This window comes from Microplitis demolitor, chromosome 10 (genome assembly GCF_026212275.2).
Source record: "Microplitis demolitor isolate Queensland-Clemson2020A chromosome 10, iyMicDemo2.1a, whole genome shotgun sequence".
Lineage (NCBI taxonomy): Eukaryota > Metazoa > Arthropoda > Insecta > Hymenoptera > Braconidae > Microplitis > Microplitis demolitor.
Window position 1 is genome coordinate 6,746,760 of NC_068554.1, and position 13,868 is coordinate 6,760,627.

Genomic DNA, 13,868 nt, shown 5'->3' on the forward strand with positions numbered 1-13,868 from the left:
TAAAAATATTTTCATTTATAATCGTTTCTCCGAATTTAACTTTGAAGTAAACTAAATCGTATCTAATTGATTTACTAATAATTAAAATGTCTTTTACTACAAAGCTTATTTTTAAAAAAATAAAAACGTCATCCCTTCTCTCCGTACTTCCATACAATCTACTAGGGCGGTCGCGTATGTTCTTTGATAATTTCCGCTCTTACATATGCGTTTTGTTTAAACTGTCACGCAATGGACAAAATATAGGTTACATACATTGTAACAAAGAAATGAATTTTTGCAACAGAAGTCAAAAGTATAAATCAAGATAAAATATAAATTGCTAAATGTGAATGTGCAAATTTAAAAATTTCGACAATTGTAAAAAATTTTTTTTTGTCTACATTAAGAAATTTTTCTTATACAATTTAGCTCCTCATTAAACTTTTTTTCGAGTCACGCGACTTTGTAAAGAAGCGAAAAAACCAAATATTAGCCCGCTAAATATCTCAGCCGGAAGGGATCAGATTTAGATGTCGTAGCAACAAAAGCCTATTTTTTATTTTCTTATAAAAAGCCCTGATCTTTTCGTCGCGTCTTCGATCTTGTTTGTTGAGTCTTAGTTGCTCGGTTGTTTGTGGTTCAGCTTCACGGCTCCAAACTCATCCTCATCTTCTTTCCTCCCCTTAAATACTTTTTTTTTTATAAATAAATAAACAAAAAAATATATAATCTATTGATGCTGAAGCACGCTAGCTCGCGATTACCGTGAGTTTTTGGTCGGTTATTTACTCAAAAACTTCAAGAGGACATTGACAGGGATATAATAACACCAAGCGACTGACGTTACCAGTCATTAACGAATTCTCGCTCTTACACATCTCCAAGAAATCCAATAAAAAAAATAAGTGACAAAAAAATTTTCCAATTTTTCTAACAACGAGAAAAGGAAAAATTATTTATAACCCTCTAATTTATTAAAATTACTCTAGAATTATTGTTTTTTTTTTTTTTAAATTACATCCGACTTTTTTTTTTTTTTTTTTTTTTTTAACAGCGTTTTTATCACAAATGAAAGTCGGCTACAATTGTAACCGTTTATTTTCGATTTCAAATTACTTTTCTCTTTTTCTGATAAATATTTAAATAAAATTGGTCTCCTTATTTAAAATTATACAGGTCCTACTGAGCAATCGATACAAAGTTGCAAAGTGCCCATAATATTAAAATTATTTTCTGAAAAGAAATTTCACAAGTTGTTAATCCCCTATTAATGCTACTTCGAAGGGTAATACGGTACTTTAAATATGAAATAAATATAAATTTTTCCACTTGACAGCAATAATATTTTTAGTCTGACCATAGTAGAACATTTTTTTTATTGAATGCTTAACAGATAATTATAAATTAATTTTTATCACCAAAAGATTTTTCTAGTTATAAATTTACACTTGAGGTAAATTTTGCCAGAGTAAAAAAATTAATTCGTTTGAATCATTTTTGCTTTTTAGGTAGATTTCTCTAGAAATTGGCCTATTGCAATGGGTCTCATGATAAAATTATCACAGAATTTTGTCACCATATGTCTTATTTTACCTCGTAAAGTCAAAAAATACCATCCGCTCAAAAATTTATATATGTGTATGTATATATATACAATATAACACGCCTTGTCATCATGATAGCGCCCGCAATTCTTAACGGATCTTAATGAAATTTTATACTCATATTTATTGGACGATTACCTTGATCAGGTTCGAAGATGAGCCCAATCGGTCGATTAGTTTGGAAGTTGTGGGTGTTTGAAATTTTTTCTGATTTTCATAAAAATGAATTTTCTGGCTTTATCCTAAAATAATTTTTGAACCGAAAATGATAACTCAATTCTGTAAACAGTATCTTAAAATTTGAACGATTAGCTTTAATTTTCACTCTAATACTTGATTTTTTGAAATATCTTTTCTAACAATTTGATGATATCGAAAATTTCACAAAAAATAAAAAAAGCTTATTTTTGCAGCTTAGTCTTCTAATAACTTCTAAATAATAAGGCATAACCCTTTTTCTTGAAATTCATGTTTAAGCTTACAAAATAAGTATTAATTACACTATTGCAGCTTTATTGTATTTACATAAGAAATCTACCTTTCCATTCCGGGTAAAGCCGGATGGCTCTTTTTTCAATTTTATAAAAATTTTTATCATTCAATTTCATTATCAAAGTCTGCAATTTGAAAATTGAAGAATATGAGGTAAGATGGGTCATAAAATTTTTTTGGTAATTACATATTGAGGTTATTGTTATTATCAAACATGAATTTTGATAAGTTAAATTTACAATGCCATTAATTATGTGACATGAGGTAAAATGGGCCTTGAAACAAAAATTTTTTAATTGAAATTTTTGATAATTACTTATACTTTTTTTTATTTTTAAATGAATTTTGTTATTACATTTCATTATCAAAGCCGTTACTTAAAAAATTAAATAATATGGGGTAAGATGGGCCGCAAAAAATTTTTATAATTAAAATTTATGTCTTTTCAGTATGAGGTGTTGCGTTTAATGGGCTGCACAAGAAAATTAGTTTTTTCATGATAAGGAATTTTATTTTTTATATTTTTATAATCAATTTTTATTATTAGGACCTGTTATAATAGTTTGGGGTAAAGTGGGCCGTCCAAATAATAAATCAAATATCATTTCTGATAATTAATTTTACTTGTTTTATTTTTAATTTGAATTTTTATCATTGAATTTCATTATCGAAGCCGTTAATTCAAAAGCTGAAAAATATGGGGTAAAATGGGCCGTATAAAAAAATTATTTATAATGATTTAACTTTTTTTCATTATCAAAATGAATCTTTACAAGTAGAATTCTTATAATGTCTTTTCATTATGAGGTGTGACGTTTTATAGCCCATACAAGAAAATTAGTTTCTTCTTGATTATTAATTTAAAAATTAATTTTTATCATTAGAATCCGTTGTAACGGTTTGAGGTAAAGTGGACATTACGAAAAATAAATAAAATAATATTTTTAATAATTAATTTCATACATCAACTTTTACATTTAACGATTGGAAGAAAAAAAAAATAAAGAATTTTTAATTATTCAAAATGTCCGAAAAAAATAATAATATTTGAAGCATTAAATGTGAGCAATTGTCGAGTAATAATTTATTTAAATTAATGACTGCTGTATATTAAAGAATATGTAAGTGCCTCGACAAGTTTATAATGCAACGGACGAAACAACCGGCTCGCTATTAACATTTATTTCAATTACTCCAATACTGGGGTAAGTCACTCGAGGGTTGGGTTCAGGTTTTTTTTATAGTCTTTTACTTTTTCATATAGAGTTTTAGTGTCACCCTACACAACTTTTATACTCTAGTACACAAGTTTCAAATAAAGTCCAGGCCAAATACTTGAAAGAGTATAAGCTCCGATCCGCTCTCTCATATATTTAAATTTAAATTATTCAAATATATATGCGAATGCGCGATTTTATTTGCAATAACTTTTTTTACGAGACCGTCTTTTGTTTACATGACTCTTTTAAGCCAGCCTGGACACCAGAGAGGGAGATACCAACGAATGCTAAAAAATGAATAATAAAAAAGTATATAAGGAACGCGCCAGACACACGCGCGACCGTTGAAATCTTGAGCGGTAGCTTTGGCTCCCTTCTTTATATTTTTCTTATTCTTATTCTTAGTCTTGTCCTTTTTGTGCTTCTTCATTTCATCTTCTTTTCTTTTATACACATGTACTCTGATATTATGTATACGCATTGAAAACCCGGTTCCATTCACCCGATCGTCGTCATCGTCTCGATTTTTCACTTTCCCATTACATTCAGACACACCTCTCGATATACATAATAACATAATGAAAGTAAAAGTCAGTCAGTGTCAAAGCGTCTTCAGATCATTACAAATTTTTCTTTATAAATATTCAGGTAACTAAATTTTTTTTGGTTATCGACTACTTTTAGAATTTTTCCGACTAAAAACATTCACCGAAATTTTTTTTTTTAAAATAAAAAAATATCAAGTATTAAAAAAATTTACATAAGGGCGCTATTTATTATTATTTTTCGAGTGATTCCAACTTACCTCGAAGGATTTTATTGCTTTATAATGAACCATTTGGCACTAACAAATTTTTTTTTTCGCTTTATAGAGGGGGACCATTACCCTTTTCTTTAAAACTTTCGAGACCCATAAACTAAATTAGGGAAAACTTTTTTTTTTAGTCAATGGTGACAATGAGGCTCAGTTAGTTTAATAATAAACCGATAAAATTATCAAGGGGTCCGTCTCACCCTCGTTCCCTGATCTATCGTATTTTGTTCTTGATCATCTGCTATATCTTCAAGGATTTCGAGGACTTATTTTTTCAAATGTCATTTACGTGGTAGAGTGATGCGGCAGTTACTAAATAATTCCAATTGTCACAGTATTACTGATAAATTCCATTAACTCGAACATTGAGTCTACGGAGAAGCGGAAATTTCTTTCAATTTTCGAGTTAACGGATACTCCTTCTCCCTTAAAAAGTAAAGTACGACGCATGCGCTCTTACATCACATGAATGATGACCTATAAATATACAAAAAAAAAATTCAAAAATATAGCATCGAGTGGGAGCGTGTAGCTCGTAGTAGGGGTCAAGATTCAGGGGAAATCCCGAGTTAATGGAGTTTGACTGTACCTATTTTTTTTTATATCAAAGTCCAGCTCAATATCTTGATTAATCACATGAAAAATATATTTTTAAATAATCATATTTTATTTTCATTAAAGATTATGCTTTAATTTTTTTGACGTATGAAAAAATTTATATCCATATTAGGGTGTTTCAAAAAATAACTTCTTTTATTTTCTTCTCGGAAATAGGTTCAAGTTTCATTTAGATAAGAAAAGACGCCTGTGGAAATTAGAGCTTTTAATATTAACATTAAGAGGTTCCGCATTGCACTTTTCTTTTTTCCATAAGAATAACATGGAAAAAATTTTGTTAGCGTCTTCTAATTTGTATAACTAGCTAACGCTGCGCTATAGGAATAATTGACAGACACACTTTCGTAGGTAATCAGATGCTCTACGAAAAATTTCTCTAATCATTTTTTAATAAATTTATTTGTTCAAAAATTATTCAAGGTTGAAGTTGAATTCATATTAAATTTGAGATCTTTTTACTTTTCCGGCGAAACTATCAGCCTCATCACAAAATATTATAAGACCTTTTTTGTAGACAATTTCATTTCCTACGAATTATTATCCATAAAGTTTTTTCGAATTCCGCATTGTTTTCTAGTTATTTTTATTTTAATATCAAACTCATAAATAAAATAGTCTTCTGATCGATTTTGAGAGTTTGACATTAAAATAAAAATAACTAGAAAACAATGCGGAATCCGTAAAAACTTTATGATTAATAATTCATAGGAAATGAAATTGTCTCTAAAAAAGGTCCTATGATATTGTGTAATAGGTCTGATAGTTTCGCCGGAAAAGTAAAAAGATTTCAAAATTTTGAACAGATGGATTTTTAAAAAAATAATTGGAGAAGTTTTTCTGTAGAACATTTAATTCTCTACAAAAATATGCCTGTTGATTTTTGCTATCATGCATTGTTAGCTGGCTATAAAAATCACAAGACACAAAAAAAATGTTTTCCATGTTATTATGGAAAATAGGAAAGTGCAAAGTGGAACCTCTTCATGTTAATATTAAGAGCTCTAATTTTCACAGGCGTCTTTTTTAATCTAAATGAAACTTGCACCTATTTCCGAGAGGAAAAAAAAATTTCTTATTTTTTGAAACACCCTAATCCATATAAAATTAATACATTGTATTATTTCCATAAAAATTATTTTTAAAAATTTAACAAAATTTTTAACATTGCACATTTTTATTTTATTTAAGTCAAAATTACAAATATACCCACTGAATTTCCAAAAAAAAAATTTTAACAATCACAATTTAAATCGCCTTCAAAAAACGTAATACCGTCAATTAACCGACCGTAAAAAAATTCAAAATAAAAAAAAAGTAACTGACATATTAAAATGTCAAATAGATATCTTTATTTCTTTGGTCATAAATAGCAATTCCGTTTTTAATTACACCGACAATTACGAACTAGTTCGATAAAATTTACTGACTTGTAGTTGGTCGCGATACCAAAGGAGTTAAAGCCCATAAAGTAAAATTTTTTATCATTGCATTAGGATAGTAACTTTCTCACTGATTTCTTTTTTTTTTCATTTATTTTATATAAATCTCTACACTGTTCTTCGATGAGTATTTTCTCATTGCAGACTGAAAAGTATAACAAGTAGATAAAATAACCGATCAGATGTTGAAGAGAGAGAAAGAGAGAGAGAGAGAGAGAGAGAGAAAGAGAGGGTCTGAAAAGGTTTTGCGGTAATGGTGGCCGGATTTAGTTCGGAATAAAGAATGAGTCTATAATGTATTCCAGCATCCAGCCCGGTCATTTTATTAAACTCATCCTTATTTTTATTCCTCCATTCTCGTGCGTTCTCATTTTTCAGGAGCCACAGGCTCAAACTTTTTGGTTATATTTTTATTTCGATCAACAAATGGAATAATTTTAAACTTAAGAAAAGATTATTTAACATTTAAAAAGATAATTAGAAGAGTGAACAAATTTTTTAGCGAGTTGGAATCCGTAACAGTTGTTTGTTCTCATATTTAAAATTTTTTTAAAATCAAAACCTTTGAGCTGGTTCCCAATGAGACCGGCACGGCTCCTCAATGAACTCGACGCACGCCAATAGCTGCCGTGCCTTCAGGAACAGGACTCGCGGTAATTAGCTCGTGGGCCTTAATGAGTCGAGATGAAGAACGTCTCAAGGTCAAACCGGATACCACGCAACCAATCTTATGTATTTAAAAATAATATCGACTTTTTACTTAAAAAAATTATTGAGTGTTAATAAATGTGTCTTATTTTATTTATTTCATTATTTCATTATTTATTTCAACTTTTTCCATTCAATAATTTATATCGCTTTATTTTTATCCAATTATTCAATTAAATTAATTAAATAATTTTTATAAAAAAATTAATTTTTCAAATTAAATAAAAATTTGTACCTGAAGTACATGGAGAAAAAAATTAAGTAATTTTTTGCTGAATTTGAAAAAAAAAAATTACAATCCAAGAAGTAATCTTGAAACGTTAAAAAAAATCAAAACTCGTACAAAACTCAAAGTAAAAATTACAACATATTATTTAGAATAATAATTTCTGTTGATTATAAAATTACTGCATTCAAAATAAAATTTACTAGTGACAAATAAAAATTGTAATGTACCAATAATTTTTACTATTGTACTTAGTAGTTAACGCGATTTGTGAAAGATGTATTCTGGCGAGTAATTTTTATAATCCAGATAGTAATTTTTACAATCTCAAATAGTAATTTTATCTCCCAAAGTAGCAATTTATCTTACCGACACTCTAAAATGTACAATATCTACGTAGAATTACATTGGAGATGTAATATTTATCAACTACGAAACAAAAATTGCAACTAATGTGCTAACTTTTAATAATTCTACCAACAATTTATACTTTTTGTAAGATTTAACTATTTTTATATGAATAAGTGAATTTTGATTTTTTCCAAGCGAAAATTTAACCAAGCTTTATTGTAATTATTATGATAAGTGAAAATTACAATCTATAAAGTAATAATTTAAATAAAATATTAATTTTCAACAAATTATCATAATTTTTCTTATGGATTTTAATTTTTTATTTGAGATAGCTAATTTTTCACTGTGATTGTAATTATTATTTAATTTTGACCCGAATTTTTCTCCGGTATGAAAAAAAAAATCCTCGATCATTTAAAATATATTTATATTCTATTTTCTATTTACGCTTTTACGCTCCGTTAAAATAGTCTATTGAAATGAGTGAAAAAAAAAATTTATGTGCTCTAAATTGACTGTTGTTGGTTGGTTTTATATCACGCCCCATGTATAAAGTCAGTGTGGATGAATGAAAGGACCGGAAACTCCGGGAAATTCCTTTATTTATTTTTTTTTTTGAATTTATAACTTTTCGCGTGTATCCATCTTCAAAGAAGATAAATAATAACCATAACCATAACCATATAGCAACAGGAGGTCATTTATACTGGTACATGAATGAATGGATCGGACACTTTTACCCCAGGATTTAGTATCGTCTTCTCGACGTGTCAATGCCGTTCAGTTTTACTCATGTATGTATATGCAGCGATGATGGTAGTGGATATCATCTGGGTCTTTTACACTCTCAGACTTGAGGATGACGATCGTTGGCCTCGTGGTAGCCCTCGCGGGTGGTCTACAAGTGTCCACATACATTTAATGCAAGAGATCATGCCGTGTTTCTCATCTTTTACCTGTTCCTGTGTCATACATTTCCTTACTGCATATTTTTTTTATTTATTTCAAGCTGCGTATAAACTCAAACATAATAAAATAGCAAACAGAGACATCAACCGAAATATATATATATTTATATAAATAAAAGTTAAATGTCCATTGTGTTATTGAAATATATATAAACATACTCGAGACTTGTGACTCCTGTCTTGTGTCTCCTGTCTTCAGGACATTCTTCAGTCTCTGGTTTTAAAGCCCAATGTCCTTTTTATATCTTCATCCAGAAATTCGACGTTTCTGTGGGTGGTCAATGCAGACACCAGAAACTGAACACGAATCAGTCAGATGCTGTGAGATTTTACCGCAGATCAAGATGGGTACCTCGATATTATTTCGACCACCATTGCTCTAGTGTTTTAATGCAACCTGGTTTTTTGTTTCGAAGATTAAGATTTAACTGTCGCGTGACATTTTACGACTGTTTTTTTTCCTTTTCTTTTTTAGTATGATCGTTTAGATAAAAATAAGATCTTATTTTGGGCTGCTGCACTTTTCGGAACTCGGGTGTAAATTATAAAATTAAATTTTTTATTTTACAAAGAAAAATAATAATAAATAATTATTAGATTTCTTAAATTTCTTGATCAAGATCAAAAAAAATTATTGAGAGGGGAGGGGGGGTAGGGAGGGAGGTACTTAAAGAAATAGTAAGTTTTTGGGTATGCAAATATGTGAAATATTTTTTTTTTTAATAACATTCAAAATTAATAGAAAAATTTATCAGTTTTTGCGAGATAAATGGGGCCCCTTCTAAAGAAAGTGAAAAACAAAATTTCCAGAAATTGAATAAATTTGATTAAAATAAATTTTGTTATAAGTAGGGGAAGGGGAGCAGAAGGTGGTAGGGTAGGCAAAACGGGCTACCCCCGCAATTAAAAAAAAAAATTTTATATTTTAAATAGTTTTTAAACATTCCAAAATAATTTTTATAAATACAATTGAGCGTTTTTTTTAATTTTTTTTTTTTGTTAAACTTTTTCAAAATTCAATTGTGAGTTGAAAAATATTAATGATTTTTGATTTATGATAAAAATGATTGAAAATTTGTTTTTCTTCTTTTGTATCCAATAATCATGTAAAATATAATTTTTCTTTATGTAAATTACTTGCAAAAAAGTTTAACTTAATCAAATTCATTTAAAATCCAGAAATTTTTTTTTTTGCTATTTAGGGAGTACCCCATTTTGCCTGCAAAAACGGAATTTTTCTTTTTTAACGGTAACTGAAAATTTTTTCTATTTACGTTGAATATCATTAAAAAAAATTCGTGTATGAGTTCTTGAAAACTTGGTATTTCCTTAAATATCCCGTTTTGACTCCCCCCTCCCCCTAATTGCCAAGTAAAAATACATTTCACATAATTAATGAATACAATGAAAAAAAAAAAATTTTTACTAGTTTTTATCATTAAAATTTTTGGACTGACATTCGGACTGACTTTTAATTTTTGAAAAAGTTCAAAAACTACTCACAGTACAAAAGTAGTTTTGAAATGTTTTAAAACCCCAATTTTTTTATAAAATTTTTTGAGTATCCAATTTTGCCCCCTCACCCCAAATAAAAAAAATTGCAATTGAACGTCTCCGTAATTTTTTTTTTTAATAAAAATAATTAGGTTATTAAATTTTTTATTTCTTAATGGATGTGGCTTCAGGTGGTATTTTATATCACAAAATCTCTTGCAGACAAAAAATAAAAAATGTAGGGTTACTTTATGCGACTTGAGATTTCACTGATTACTCTCTACTCTAGTTTTAGTGGTTGCCTTGTGGGCGAAAACACTCGTCTTTCTTTTATATATTATCTAAAACTACATATTTATTTATTTATCTCTTTACGTTATTATTTAAAACCCGTAGATCTAAACTAAGACAACTAGGATCTGTTGGAAATCGGTGTCCCGTAGTGAGTAGACTATAATTTTTTTTTTATGCTGGTAGATTTAAATCTCAAAATGTCAAACTATTAAAAACAACTATATTAAAAAATAATTATCTATACATATTTATTATTTAAATCACATATATCTCAATAGAAAAAAATATATATTAGTATAATTATTTAAACATGTAAATAAATATTTAATTATCATTTTTTTTTTATTAACCAACCGGTTTTTTTTACAAGCGCCGACAGGATAATTATCAATGATATTCACAGAGTATTCAACGGGTGGTCCTGTCTTTGTATTAGCACCATTTTTTATGTCAAATAATAATAATTATCGTAAAAGTAAAATTTTTACTAAAAAATTAGAAATACAAAAAATTATTGAAATTTTTCTACATGACTTTAAATTAAAATTTTATCGAAACTGTTCAATGGACGGACAAAATTGTACAGTACTTTATTGTAGAGAATTTTATTCTCCTCAAAAAAGTATTTGGGTATATTTTTCATATTTTCAACATATTTATCAGAATTTAGATTTAAAGACAATATAATTCTAGTGTAACTAGTAGGGACAAAATTTTTGTCTCAATTTTGAAACAAACAGTTCAAATGTTTGATATAACGGCAAAAATATTGGTCTCATGAAAAAAGTTTTTAAACAAAAGTTGTAGAAAATTTAATTTTCTAAAAAAAATGTGTTATATGATTTTCTTTTACGATGAATATTTTCGCCGTAATTCTAAAATTAAGATTCATAATGAATGATTCAAATTTTTGTTAATTATGAAAATCTTTATTTTGAAATTACGACTTTCTTACTGGTCCTGAGAAAAATTTTTGGAAGACATTTTTTCTTTAGAAAATCAAATTTTGAACAACTTTTATTTGAAAAAATTTGTTTTTTAATTATGTACTAATTAGATTTCAATTTTACGTATAAACCAGATACTTTGAATCAAAATTATGAGTTTTTTATCAAAGATACGGTAAAATTGTAAAAAAATAAATTTGTAGAGAATAAAATTTGCTACAAAAAATTATTCGACAAATTTTTTCGTAAACTTGATATTTTATAAGTAATTTGGATTTGGACTTTGATTAAAATTTAATTCAAAAAATTTTTGAAAATAATAATAATAAATTTATAAAATGAAATAATAATAATAAAATTTTCGATAATTATATTTGATAAAAAATGAAGCCCTCTAAATTTTCAATGCTCGGATCGGCACGCGATACATTTATGATACGCATAGTGTGGTCTTATTTAAAAAAGTTCTTGAGCAATCTCAAGATTGGCTCAAAGATTGTTAACAGAGATATTATAATGCGGGATTTGAATTTACTGGAGTGATCCAAAAGCAACCAGGATATTATAAAGAAATAATAAAAATAAATAAGACGGTGGTGGGTATCCTTTAAACGGTAATTTAAATTCTCAGGTTTTAACGAGCTGACTTGTGCGCGACATCTTAATTAAAATTTAAAATATATAAAAAAAATAAGGTATTGTAAAAAAAGATAAAAAATTCGAGCGAGTTTCACATTTTGATCACTATCAGGATTGTGGAACAAATGAACTAGTGTAGATGAACATAGATTTTAACTGGCGATCGGTAATCACCGATCGGCAATCGTCTTAGAGGCCGTAAGATCTCTTACATCGTGTGTCGGCGTCAAGAAGCTCTACCCTGTTTATTTTATTTTTTTTTTCTCTCTTTATTTTATTTTTTATTTTTTTGGAGACACGACACCAACACTAAATCTATAGAGGAGTCGTGTTAACGAAAAATAATAAGCCATTTAGGTGGAACTAACTTATTAACATGGTGTCGACAGAAATTCCAGTGTTCTACTCTTATCGAGCGGATTTATCGGATATATTTAACGATTTGGCAACAAGATAAATTAGTTTCATTTTTTTTTTTCAAATCTTACAATTTATCATTTTTATTTTTTTTTTTTTTATCTATACCTTCTAATATTTCAACTTTTATTTTAAATAAATTATTCAATTAAAATTAATAAACGTAGAAATCAAAAAACAAAATCTAATTTGCCAGTTTTTTTTTTTTTTTATTACATTTTATAATCAGTAAAAAAAAATAGACGTTTTATAGAGGGGGAAGAATTTTATTAAAAAAAAATATATGTAAGTATCAAACTGACAAAAAAAGTTATCAAACCAAATTGCATATAGATACTGCCATTCTAATATGTCGTATCCCACATTCGTATAGGTTTAGTTAACATTTTTGATTTTAAGTTAATTTTAAAGAAGCAATGAACGACATGAGTAAGAAGGTAATGATGCATAATTTTTTACTCTTCTTACAGCATATCAAAATTATTTGTTCACTACAAGTGCCTGTATTTTATGAAAACATAAAAATAAATTTGTAGGTTATACCAATGCTAACATAATACAAATAATTTTTCTTTGCCGACTGTGAAACGTTTTTATCGTCTCCTGAAAAATTTCCTAAATTTGGGATAGGGCATATTAGAATGGCAGTATCGATATAAAAAATTAATGTTCAAATTTCGTAAACGACTATCACTTTTAAAAAATAATTTTCATATAATTTTATTTTATATTACAAGTCCCAATAGCCTAAGCCAATTACAGGGCCTTAAGATATATATAATTAAGACTAACAAAATACAATTTAAATAATTTGTATGATAAACTTGGATTAGGTTTTCTCGGTTGCGTTTGATATAATACGTGCCATAATATTAGCGATTATCGGCAAACAATCAGACTACACGGAGAGAAAAATATCGCCAGAATGACTATCCAATGTATCTTCAAATGAAGTATCGTCAGAGTAACGATTCGTATACCTTGTTTAAAAATACCCACATGTTAATGTAATAGTCTATAGTATCGTTAATTTGAAGATATGCATTTAAAATATTAGTAGACATGTGCGTGATGGTAGCGGTACCGCGCGTATTGGGCCCAAGACAATTCATCCCCGACTATTCCTCTCTTTTTTTATTAAAGAATTCTATATCATAATGATGTTCGGGATGATCATAATGATGATCTGGATAATCATAATTATGATCGAGATAATCATAGTGATGATCGGGATGATATGGTATGAATTGTCGGGGATGAATTGTCTTGGGCCCAAAACGCAGTGAACCGATGGTAACATATGGAAATAAATTTGTACAATAGAGAAACCGGGTAGATCGATGAAACTAATTTTTTTTTTTGCATTTGCTGGGTCTCGAACCTGGTCCTTCATGGCTGCTAGGCAAGTTTCTTATTCACTAGGCTGTTACGCTATAGATAGAAGCCAGAGGTTTTCAGATACCATTTGTTATTTCGACTGGTAAACCAAGGCTTGTCACTCAACTATTGATTGAATCGTGGTCAAGACTGGCAAGCCAACACTTGTCAATTGAATCTTGTCCCAAAACTAACAAATCAAGGCTTGTTACTTGAGTAGTGGCTGAATCTTGGCACAAGACTGGCGAACCGAGGCTCATCACTTGAAATTTGGT